Source organism: Primulina tabacum, chromosome 12, assembly GCF_025594145.1.
Source record: "Primulina tabacum isolate GXHZ01 chromosome 12, ASM2559414v2, whole genome shotgun sequence".
NCBI lineage: Eukaryota > Viridiplantae > Streptophyta > Magnoliopsida > Lamiales > Gesneriaceae > Primulina > Primulina tabacum.
Genome location: NC_134561.1, coordinates 38,561,095 through 38,573,643, shown reverse-complemented (window position 1 = coordinate 38,573,643; position 12,549 = coordinate 38,561,095).

Genomic DNA, 12,549 nt, shown 5'->3' with positions numbered 1-12,549 from the left:
CGTAAGTATGGCATTGTTGAATTTCATTCTACAACTGGAAAACTGCAAAGGTCCATTTGGTATCATTTATTGACCTTCGTTTTCAAATGTCTAATAAAAAATCATCGTTCAAAAAAGTGCAGCCTAGGCAGCGTCCAGGCGCCGGGCACTCGCCCGAATTTTAAAACATCCTAGGACATTTTAATTTTTTTTTAAAAAGTTCGTTCTACGTATTTTTCAATCAATTTGTATCGGATAAAGATGGATAATATGAAATTAATTTTGAGTTTGAATCGAGAAATTCTCAGAGAAATATGTAGATGAAAAAGAAGAGTATATATTTAGGTAAAAAAAAGAAAAACCGTCAAAACGTCTCCTAGGAGCTAGGAGGTGGGTGATCGCTTGTCTATCGCTTTTCATTAGAACATTGCCAAAAATCAAATCATTTTATTTCAATCCCGTTTGAGTTGCTTTTGTTACACTTCGATTAGGTTTAAGTAATTAATTCAATTACAAATCAATATATATCTATACTTTTATATTATTAATTATTATATATATATATATATATATATATATATATATATTATTAAGTATGAAACCTTTAGAGTAATTACCTTAGAGGACACTATATATATATATATATTATTAAGTGTCAGACCTTTAGAGTAACTATCTTAGAGAACACCAAATATTTAATTACATAATTACCCTTCTTATCATACTAAAAACCTACTCAAGTCACTCCATATTTTACATAGAAAAAATCTAAACAAAACTTCCCTTCTAAATCGAACAACTCTTTTAAATTGAAAATAATTTCATGTTAATTATTTAGTATTATTTGATCAAATTAAGAATAATAATAACACATGCAACGTGGGCATCTTTTAGGAGTATATATAAAGCTTGATATTCTTAATGGTCCAACTATGTCACACCAATTGAATTTTAAAAAAATGACCATTCAATTTTACAAACTAATATTTCTCATTAAATAGAAAATATCATAAAAAAATTATATTTTTTTATTCTCAACTACCACGTCCCTAAAATTTTTCAAATTTAAAATTAAAAAACTATCATATTATCTGTAAACAAATATATATAACATAATTGGTGCATTGATTTTTCTAAAAAATTCAACCCATTTCCCTGGCATATCTATACATGAAAACTCAAGAATTTGACTTAGATCGACAAAAATTATTAATATCCAATATTACTAATATATTACACATGCAATACCTATGCATCTCTAATTACTCGAACTTCATTAAAATATCTAAAAATATCAAGCATTTTATTATTAAATAAATAAATAAAACAAATAACTCATAACAAATATAACAACCTCGTTTAAATTATTTTTTTGGCTAGCAATTCGTGAAGTCAATGCAAAATTAAAATAAAAATTAAATGAAGTGTTATTTGATACCCCAAATTTCTTTAAAATTTGTGAAGCTTCACTATTTTGTGGGATTTGGTGTCACAAAATGGGCCAATGGAGGATTGGAAAATTTAGATTTTGTATACGAAAGACTTGGTTGATACGTGCTGCTCTTGTTAATAACTTTCATCTTAAAATTTTTTAAAAAATGAATCTTAGATGATAATAATTTGGATTGGATCAATAATTAATAGTTAATGAAATTGTAAACCTTAAAATGATAATGAATTACTCAAGGAGATAATGAGTTATCGATTTTCAACATTTATCAAATCAAATCTTTAAAAACAAACACCAAATCAATGAAAGATAATCAAATTCGTTGTCCGTTACATCTTAAGTGAGAATGCTTGGAAGAACTTGTATGAAAACAAGGTACGTTAAACTTCCCTGTTCAACGGCGAATTTTCATAACCTTTTTTGATGAAACAGACTGCTTTTACGACTAAAAAGGATTATTGGAAAGAGGAGAGAGAGGCTCAGTGGGCTCTGGCTCAAAGAACTTTACAAGGACTACAACCACAAAAAGCCACTAATGTATTCTACGAGAAGAACAATTATAGAGAACGGTTAGAGATCCCAGAACAAGCGAAAAGGAGAGCTGAGATTGCGAGGTAAATGCAAATTTTGCTTCTGAAAAAGCGAAAAGGAGAGCGGAGATTACAAGTTCGACAAAATCAATTACCAGCAGTAGGGGGTTCAAATTGATATTCCCGAGATAAACGGCCTGCAAGTTCAGCGTATTTTTTCTTCGTCAAAACATCACATACTATTTTCCAAATCTGCTCTGGAAACGAGGGAAGCGTCGCAACACTGTTGGAAATTCAGTTGATATTATTTGGAAGGTCTTGGTAAGCAACAGAGACCACCATATACGAACAATCGAAGTCATAGTGTCGTGTATGGGTGAATCATTCTCATCCACAACAGGAATTTGGAATTTTGCCTCAGCGATTTTCTTTTCTTGGAAAAATACTCTGCCTACAGTGTCTTTCACCGTCACCGTTTTCAAATTAAGAATTATGTTGATTACATCACTCACAAAACGCAGATATAACTTGGCATAGTGGACATAACCTTTAAAGATAGCGTGAATTTCAGATGAGAAATCTTTTCATTAACAGAAACTGAAAAATATTTAAAAACCAACTTATTGTCGAGAAGTGATCTAGGAGATAGGCTCGACCCACTCTCGATAGCCCAGATGAATTCGAGCCCAATATTCAGAGAATCCCTGAAGGTCATCTTAATGTCTAGAGCCCGTCAGGGTTTAGGGTTTAGAAAACTGTCCGAGTTCACAGAACAAGCGAAAAAGAGAGCTGAGATTGCAAGTTAAATGCAAATTTTTCTTCTGAACAAGCGAAAAGACCAGCAACAGGGGGTTCAAATTAATATTCCTGAAATAAATGACCTGCAAGTTCAGCATATTTTTCCTTCATCATAACATCACATAGTATTTTTCAAATCTCCTCTGGAAACGAGGTAAGCGTTGCAACACTGTTGGGGAATTCGGATATATTATTTGGGAGGTCTTAACAGTGACATGCTGGAGCAGAAATCCAGGCACCGTAAGCACCGGTGACCACCATATACGAACAATCGAAGGCACAGTGCTGTGGATGGGTGAATCAGTTTCATCCACCACAGAATTTGGAATTATCCCTCAACGATTGTATTTTTTGGACAAATACTCTGCCTACAGGGTCTTCCACCATCACTGTTTTCAAATTAGGAATTATGTTGATTACATCACTCATGTAACACAGATGTAACATGGCATAATCGACGGAACCTTAAGAGATAGCGTGAATTTCAGATGAGAAATCTTTTCATCAACAAAATTTTTAAAAAAATTTAAAACAAACTTATTGTCAAAAAGTGATACCCTAGGGATAGGCTCGACCCACTCTCGATAGACCAGATGAATTCGGACCTAATATTCAAAGAATCCCGGAAGGTCATCTTAATGTCCAGAGCCCGTCAGGGTTTAGGGTTTAGAAAAATGTCCGAGTTCGCAGAACAAGCGAAAAGTAGAGATGAGATTGCAAGTTAAATGCAAATTTTTCTTCTGAACAAGCGAAAAAGAGAGCTGAGATTACAAGTTCGACAAAATCAATTACCAGCAGCAGAGGGTTCAAATTGATATTCCTAAAATAAACGACCTGCAAGTTCAACATATTGTTTCTTCATCACAAAGTATTTTCCAAATCTTCTCTTGCAACGACGAAAGCGTTGCAACACTGATGGGGAATTCAGATGATATTATTTGGGATATCATAACAGTGATCTCCTGGAGCAGAAATCCAGGCACAGTAAGCACCGGTGACCACCATATACGAACAATCGAAGGCACAATTCTATGGATGTGTGAATTATTCTCATTCACCACATGAATTTGGAATTTCCCTCAGCGGTTCTCTTTTCTTGGACAAATACTCTGCCTACAGGGTCCTTCACCATCACCGTTTTCAAATTAGAAATTATGTTGATTACATCACTCACGTATCATAGATATAACTTTCATAGTAGACAGAACCTTAAAAGATAGCGTGAATTTAGATGAAAAATCTTTTCATCAACAGAAACTCAAAAATATTTAAAAGCCAACTTATTGTCGAGAAGTGATACCCTAGGGATAGGCTCTACCCACTCTCGATATCCCAGATGAATTCAGCGTGAATTTAGATGAAAAATCTTTTCATCAACAGAAACTCAAAAATATTTAAAAGCCAACTTATTGTCGAGAAGTGATACCCTAGGGATAGGCTCTACCCACTCTCGATATCCCAGATGAATTCAAGCTCAATATTCAGAGAATCCTGGAGGTCATCTTAATGTTCAGAGCCCGTCAAGGTTTAGGGTTTAGAAAACTGTCCGAGATCACAGAACAAGCTAAAAGGAGTGCTGAGATTGCAAGGTAAATGAAAATTTTGCTTCTGAACAAGCGAAAAGGAGAGCTGAGATTACAAGTTCGAAAAAATCAATTACCAGCAGCAAGGGGTTCAAATTGATATTCCCGAAATAAACACATGCAAGTTTAGCGTATTTTTCCTTCGTCAAAACATCACATAGTATTTTCCAAATCTCCTCTGACAACGAGAGAAGCTTTGCAACAATGTTGGGGAATTCAGATGATATTATCTGGGAAGTCATAACAGTGATCTCTTGGAGCAGAAATTCAGGCACAGTAAGCACCGGTGACCACCATATACGAACAATCAAAGGCACGGTTCTGTGGATGTGTGAATCATTCTCATCCACCACAGGAAATTTGGAATTTTGCCTGTGCGATTGTCTTTTCTTTGATAAATACTCTGCCTACAGGGTCTTCCACCGTCACTGTTTTTGTCACGGCGCAGCGCATTTGTGATATTGTCCGCTTTGGCCCAAGGGTCTCACTGCTTTAAAATGGGTAACAAGGGGTTGCTTCACGCTCATTTAAATGCCCAACATCTCTCTCGTGGTTTAGGGATGTGACATTTCTCCTAAGGACCTTTACCCCCCCCCCCCCCCCTCGAGGACTCAGCGTCCTCGCTGAGGTTTTTCCCACCATCCTAAAAACTCACGCGGAGTCACTCTAATACCAAATATCACGGCCCAGCCCACTTGTGATATTGTCCGCTTTTGCCCGAGGCCTCACGACTTTAAAACTTGTCACAGGGGGTTGCCACACGCTCATTTAAATGCTCCGCATCTCTCCCGTGGTTTAGCGATGTGGGATTTTGCCTAAGGACCTTCACCCCAAATGTCATAGTCCAGCCCACTTGTGATATTGTCCGTTTTGTCCTGAGACTTTACGGCTTCAAAACGAGTTACAAGGGGTTGCTACACGTTCATTTAAATGCCCAACATCTCTCTCGTGGTTTAGCGATGTTGGATTTCGCCTAAGGGCCTTAACCCCCCCCCCCCCTTCTGTGAATCAGCGTCCTCGCTGAGATTTGCCCCACTATCCCCAAACTTACGTGGAGTCGCTCTGATACCAAATGTCGCGGTCCAGCCCACTTGTGATATTGTCCGCTTTGGCCAGAGGTCTCACGGCTTTAAAACGCATCACAAGGGGTTGCTACACGCTCATTTAAATGCCCAGCATTTCTCGCGTGGTTTAGCGATGTGGGATTTCACCTAAGGGCCTTCACCCCCCTTTCTGGGACTCAGCGTCCTCGCTGAGGTTTGCCTCACCATCCCAAACTCACGCGGACAATATCGCTCTGATACCAAATGTTATGGCTCAGCCCACTTGTGACGCGTTTTAAAGCGGCGAGGCCTCGGGTCAAAGCGAACAAAATGTCACTGCAAAAGGCCCTAGAACTCCTTGCTTGAAAAAAATTTGCGGAAAATTAAAAATTTTCTTTTTAAAAATAAATGGAGTGCCTCATTCATAAAATCAACTGATAACTCAAGTTCAATGTTTAAAATATAGCAGCGGAAGAAAATAAAGTTTGCCGAAAATAACAATTTAAAAATATTCAACAGCTGATAAAATGTCTGAGCATAAAAAGTGGCAAGTGCTGAAACTGAGGTCCTCGGGTGCCACCACTGCCGACCCAAGCTGGCTCACTGGTCCCCGCCCTCGGCCCTGGCCTCATCAGTACCTACAACAATCAAGTCTAGTGAGCCTAAAGACCGGGTGGTACCAAATTGAACTGATCGGTCACTGACGACCGTATAAAATAATGCTCCCATAATAGTGAATTGACCAAAAGCCATATCGCATAAATCTAAAAAATAAGTATTTTCTATTTTCATGCACGTAATATAATTAATTGGCATAATGAAAAATCCTATAATTTACCAACTGGATTGGGTTGGATCGTCCCCAGGCTCGCTGCAACCTAACTGTCATGAAGAATATGCAATAGCTTAAACTTGACCAACTATGCAATTTACGTTTGAAAATGCGACAATTACGTCTACCGACTTCGTATTTAATCATGACTCCGAACCAACCCGAACCAACACTGAACCGACGTATAGTCATGATTAAAATACGTTTAAAATTATGAACTAATGCTCCTAAAATGATGAGGGTCGAAATCTAGGTGAAATGGAGGCCAAAACATGAAACGCTCTTTCGAGAGTCAATTTGGCACATCGCACCGTAAATTCTCGTACGACCTCAAAAATGATCCGAATCACGAACGGTCAAAAACATGACCTTTCCAACTCAAAGGGGCACTGTCCAGTCCAAGGCCATAGGCTAACAGCCAACCGAGAACTCGAACGAGCCACCGAACCGACACAGCAACTTGCTGTAAAATTCCAGCAACTGTACCATTGCGTAACTTGTGTTGTTTTCGAGACTACTGGCCATTGGAGGCGTGAAACACCGACTCAGAGACTCTTACCAATATCCCAAGGAGTGATTTGAACCATGGCTAAGGGCCCTAGGCCAGCCACAATCCGTGTCACACCATAACTCAACCGAAACTCCAACCGAGAACCAACGTGCATGCGTGTGTAGTGTTTTGCTTTGATCGATGTCTTGCGTCGTTCTAGTGGCCATTTGATTGACCATGGCACGATCTAGATATCTAAGAGCATGGTATGAACCGTGACTATGGGCCATAGGCCAAACAAGATCCATACCAAGCAACCCAAAACCGAAATGCATATGCTGAAATTTGAAGGGGCCGAAGGGACATGGGGCTGTTGTGATGTTTTTATTAAAACCGATGAGCCATGGACCAAGACACCAAAAGGGCGACTTAGTCACGTCTTAGACATGCTAGGGGAGTGATCTAACCATGGCTATAGGCCCTTGGGGCAGCCAAGATCAGATCCTCCTTCCTTGCCATCAAAACTGAATTTCGAAACTCATAATGGACCAAATGAGAGGTTGCTGTCCATTTCTGAATTTCCAGCAACCAGGGGCTTGAACGAACAGACAAATCTGATCCTAATGCATCCTATTACGTGTATAGATGTCGCCTTGGGAGCCTGGAGTCGAACCATCCACCTGAATATACACAAACAAGCACAACCGTGAAGAGCATCATGAAGGGGCCGAAATCTGCACTTTTGTATTTTTCTAAAAATTCTTGATATATTTCGGTTATGCTATAAAATGATGATCATGTAACGTTAAAAATATGATAATAGGACTTGATTGAGGTTTTGAAAGGATCTAGACATGCCTTGGTTATCGTTTGAAATAGAAACGAAAAGAAGAGACGAGACGGCGCGGAGGAGACGGAGTTGCTTGCTTCTCTACCTTTCTTGGCTCTCGATTTTTCTTGCCTTTCTCCCTAGCTATGGCTCACGATTTTATAATCTGAATACACTCTAAATTTCGAAAAGGAGAGGGGAGAAATGATGGTTATGAAGGTGAGGAGAAGGGTGCACTATAATAGGATCATATCAAGACTAAGTCTTCTCATTTGAATTTTGAATTCTAGTTTGATATCAAATGATTTGTTGGTGCTTGCTAGGTGTAGTGGCCGATTATTTCCATCCTAATCTAGACTAGGATCATGCTAATTAATTAATAAATGGAGGTTGATAGATAATTGGAATTATTAGCATACTAAAAGATGGCAAAGAATTGGTTCAAGGGTGAGTTGGCAAATGAGTTGATCAAAAATCTAAGGGGGGCTGAAATTTAAAAAAAAAAAAAAAGGTAAGGGAGATGTTGATTATCTAGTCAACTAATAATCCTTAAAAGCCTTACTAATCCTTTAATTAATTTAGTGAGCTAACCCCTTAATTAAGCAACTTAAATGGGCTTATTTCTTAATCACCTCAAGCAACTTAAATTAAATCCTCACACCTTCTTTTTAACTTAAATGAACTTACTTGCTAGCTAAATTAACTTCTGGAAATATTTCTCAAATCTTAAATTCTATCTCAAAACTTCCACTCCAGTCCGACCTCAATGAAATAACTGAAATGCTAAAAATCAACTACTGAACTGAAATAATAAATAATTAACTTCAAAGAAATGCATTTAAAATAATCATGCAATGAAGTCAATTAATTTTTAAAAATCTAGAATTATGCATGGCTTATACGTCTACTGATTTACGGGTTCTACAGTCACAGCCCAGCCTACTTGTGATATTGTCTGCTTTGGTTCGAGGTCTCACGCTTTAAAACGCGTCACAAGTGGGCCGGGCCGTGACGTTTGGTATCAGAGCCAGTGTGTGGGTGTCGCACGTTGTGACGCGTTTTAAAGTCGTGAGGTCTCGGGCCGAAGCGGACAATATCACAAGTGGATTGGACCGTGACATTTGGTATCAGAGCCAGTGTATGGACGCCGTATGTTGTGACGCGTTTTAAAGCCGTGAGGCTTCGTGCCAAAGCGGATAATATCACAAGTGGGTTGGGTTGTAACATTTAGTATGAGAGCCAGTGTGTGTGGGTGCCGCACGTTGTGACGCATTTTAAAGCCGTGAGGCCTCGGGCCAAACCAGACAATATCACAAGTGGGCTGGACCGTGACATTTGGTATCAGAGCGACTCCACGTGAGTTTGGGATGGTGGGGCAAACCTCAGCGAGGAAGCTGAGTCCCGGAAGGGGGGGTTAAGGCCCTTAGGCGAAATCCCACATCGCTAAACCACGGGAGATATGTTGTGCATTTAAATGAGCTTACGAGATTAACCACAACACCTATGCTTACTATTCCCTCATGTACCAGAAGATTTGTAGTGTGTACAGATGCATCTGGTAAAGATTTGGGCTGTGTTATGATGCAACATGGCAAAGTGCTTGCTTATACGTCTCGTCAATTGAAATCTCATGAAACTCGTTATCCTGTCCATGATCTGGAATTGACCGCCACTGTTTTTGTTTTGAAGATTTGGCACCATTTTTATATGGAGAAAAGTTTGTTATTTATTCGGACCAAAAGAGTTTGAAGTATCTCTTTTCTCAATTTGATTTGAAGCCCAACATCTCTCCTGTGGTTTAACGATGTGGGATTTTGCCTAAGGACCTTCACCCCCCCTTTTGGGATTCAACGTCCTCGCTGAGGTTTTCCCCACCATCCCAAACTCGTACGGAGTTGCTCTGATACCAAATATCACGCCCAGCCAACTTGTGATATTGTCTGCTTTGGCCCGAGGTCTCACAACTTGAAAATGCGTCACAAGGGGTTACTACACGCTCATTTAAATGCACAACATCTCTCTCGTGGTTTAGCGATGTGAGATTTCGCATAAGGTATATAATTGACAATGAAATGGAGAAAATAGGTGGTGATAATGAAAGATTGTATTAGAAATTGATTTGTGCCTGAATGGTGTACTGAACCACAATAGAAAATTGACACATTTTACGATTTTTATCACAATTATCTGAATATTTGTCCAAATTAAATGAGACAACATAGTACTAAAACTTTCATGTTTTGAGTTTTGTCCAAATCCATTTGGAAATAGGGGCAAAATCATCCTGAAGTATATCGTGTGTTTTGCAGTTCCTGCACTAACACATTTTGGTAAAATGAGCATAACTCTCGTGTCCGATATCCAAATTGAGTGAGGTTGGTGGAAAATGAAAGCTAAGATATAGATCTACAATTTTCATGTTGACCACTTTTGCTCATATGGAACCTAGAATGTTGGACAGAACACCTCGTGCTCTAGCGCGACATTTTGCTGCCCGAGTGCGGCATAATTCGCATTCGAGGACAGAACGAGCGCGAGATGTTACCGCCCGAGCGGGAAACCGCCATTGGCGAGGTCTTCTTACCGCAGATTCGGGAGAAAACGAGATAAACTGGATTTCTATCGTACGAAATCTCCTCGACACGGATCAGAACTTGAAACAAATTATATATTCGGACTCTTCGCGTCGACAGTGTTCTTTTGAGCTAAGATTCTTTTGGTTTCAGCAGCTTTAATTATTGAAATGATGTAATAGCATGTATTTGAAGTCGAGATTCATATATGTGATAGAATAACCGTAAAGAAACTAAGTTTTAAAGTTAGAATTGAATTGTGTTAAGATTTAAATTTGATATGAATTTTCAAAGGTTTCAAAAGATAATTGAAACTTGAAACATTGATTTTTTGAATGATGATGTAGATAGATTTTTACAGTGGACTGGAAACGAAGAATTAAGGTATGTTACGATCGAGTAACATACGACTTGTATCTGTATCATATGACATATGTTTGATTGATTTGATTGAGAATATGTGTCTATATGCCTTATTTGTTGAGTTGATGTGGCATACATGACATTATGATTGGATTATCGATGTATAAAATAAATATTTTGTTAACACACATTATTTGCTACATACATCGATACCTGACATGCACGTTGATTCTGGGTTTTGTGAACACGATGCTATGTTTGGCATTATGTAGCCCTTAAAGCATAGTCATTTGTGGCCCCGATGATTGATTGAGATTTGAGATTTGATGGCGTTTTGTCAAAGCTATCATACGAGTATCTATGATTGAGACCGGTGTGCCAGCTCGAGCATTGATTTGATAGGGATTCGATTGATTCCGATATATGCTCAGTGGATGGGCATTTGACATGATATCTCCACGAGATACATGCATTGCATATGATATGTCATTTTGTAGATTGTTGTATGATGGTTGTTCCATACGAGCTTTGCTCACCCCCAAGAAGGGACTGTTGTTGTCTTTGTGTGTGGACAATGACAGGTACTTCATGTTATCAGGAGACCAGAGATGATACTTCTGGAGGGAGTCACAGTTGATTTGAGGTTTAATGGTCTACCCCAGTAAATATGTATATGTATCTATATACCGAGGCATGTCCCGAGGATATGAGTTGTTTGTATGTAGTTGGTTCTGATTATGTGTGGGCATATTTTATGATGTGAGATGAAATACTATTTTTAGTATTCAAATAATATATTTTGGGCTCATTGTAAAGAAAAATTAAACTCGTTTTCTGCTGTAATTAATTAATCCTAATCAAATTGCATGGTAATAACAATTAGGAATTAAGGGTCCCACAACATTTGGTATCAGAGCGACTCCACGTGAATTTGAGATGGTGGGACAAACCTCAGCGAGGATGCTGAATCCCGAAAAGAGGGGGGTGAAGGCCCTTAGGCGAAATCCTACATCGCTACACCATGGGAGAGATGATGGGCATTTAAATAGACATGTCAAATGGGTTGGCGGGGCAGGCCAGCCCGCCACCCGCCGCAACCCGCCATTAGGCGGGGCGGGGCGAGCCAGCCCGCCATTTGGCGGGCCTCTAAATGGTCAACCTAGCCCAACCCACCATGGGCCGCGGGTTAGGCGGGCCGACCCGCTTATTTTTTTTAAGAAAAAAATGCTAAACATATTTCCGTCAAATAATTTCATAAAATAATTAAAAACATTGAAATAATGAATTAAGAAAGCATACAACATAATCCATAAAAATTAACGTGTTTAAACCAAACATGAAGATTGAGACATGGAAGAGAACATAAAGTCAAGGAAAGAGACGGTTGTAAATTTTTAAAAAAATATTATGTCTTCAACAATACACATAATTAGCAAACCTCCATCGGCTCCACAAAATTTCACTGCAACTCGTCGGACTTCAAACAAAACCACTCTTCGGTTCACAAACAACTGCTATGCTTAAAAATTATTTTAAGATTCATGAATAAAATTTACAGGAATTTCTTCCCTTTTGTTTTCTTTATGTATATTTGTAAATTTCTCTTTTTTATTTTCTTTATGTATATTTGTTGTAAGTGTAAATTATCAATAAATTTGTTCTAAGAGTAAATTATCAATATATTTGTTCTAAGACATGGAGGCGCATGAAACTTATTCCAATTTTTATATAATATTTAAAAATTAAAAATATAAAATTTTATCCTAATTTGGCGGGCCAGCCTGCCCTGTTTGGGCCTGACCCGTCTTGGCCCACAACCCAAACGGGCTCAGCCCATTTGCCCCCCTCCAAACGGGCTGCTATTTTATCAACCCAACCCGTTCAATTTTTATAGCAGGGCGGGCCGGCCTGACGGGCCTAACCCAATTTGACAAGTGTACATTTAAATGAGCGTGTAGCAACCCCTTGTGACGCGTTTTAAAGCCGTGAGAGCTCGGGCCAAAGCGGACAATATCTAATGAAGTTCTTGAGAGGTTTGGCTTGGAGCATTGCAATCCTGTGAAAAATCCAGTAGCACCA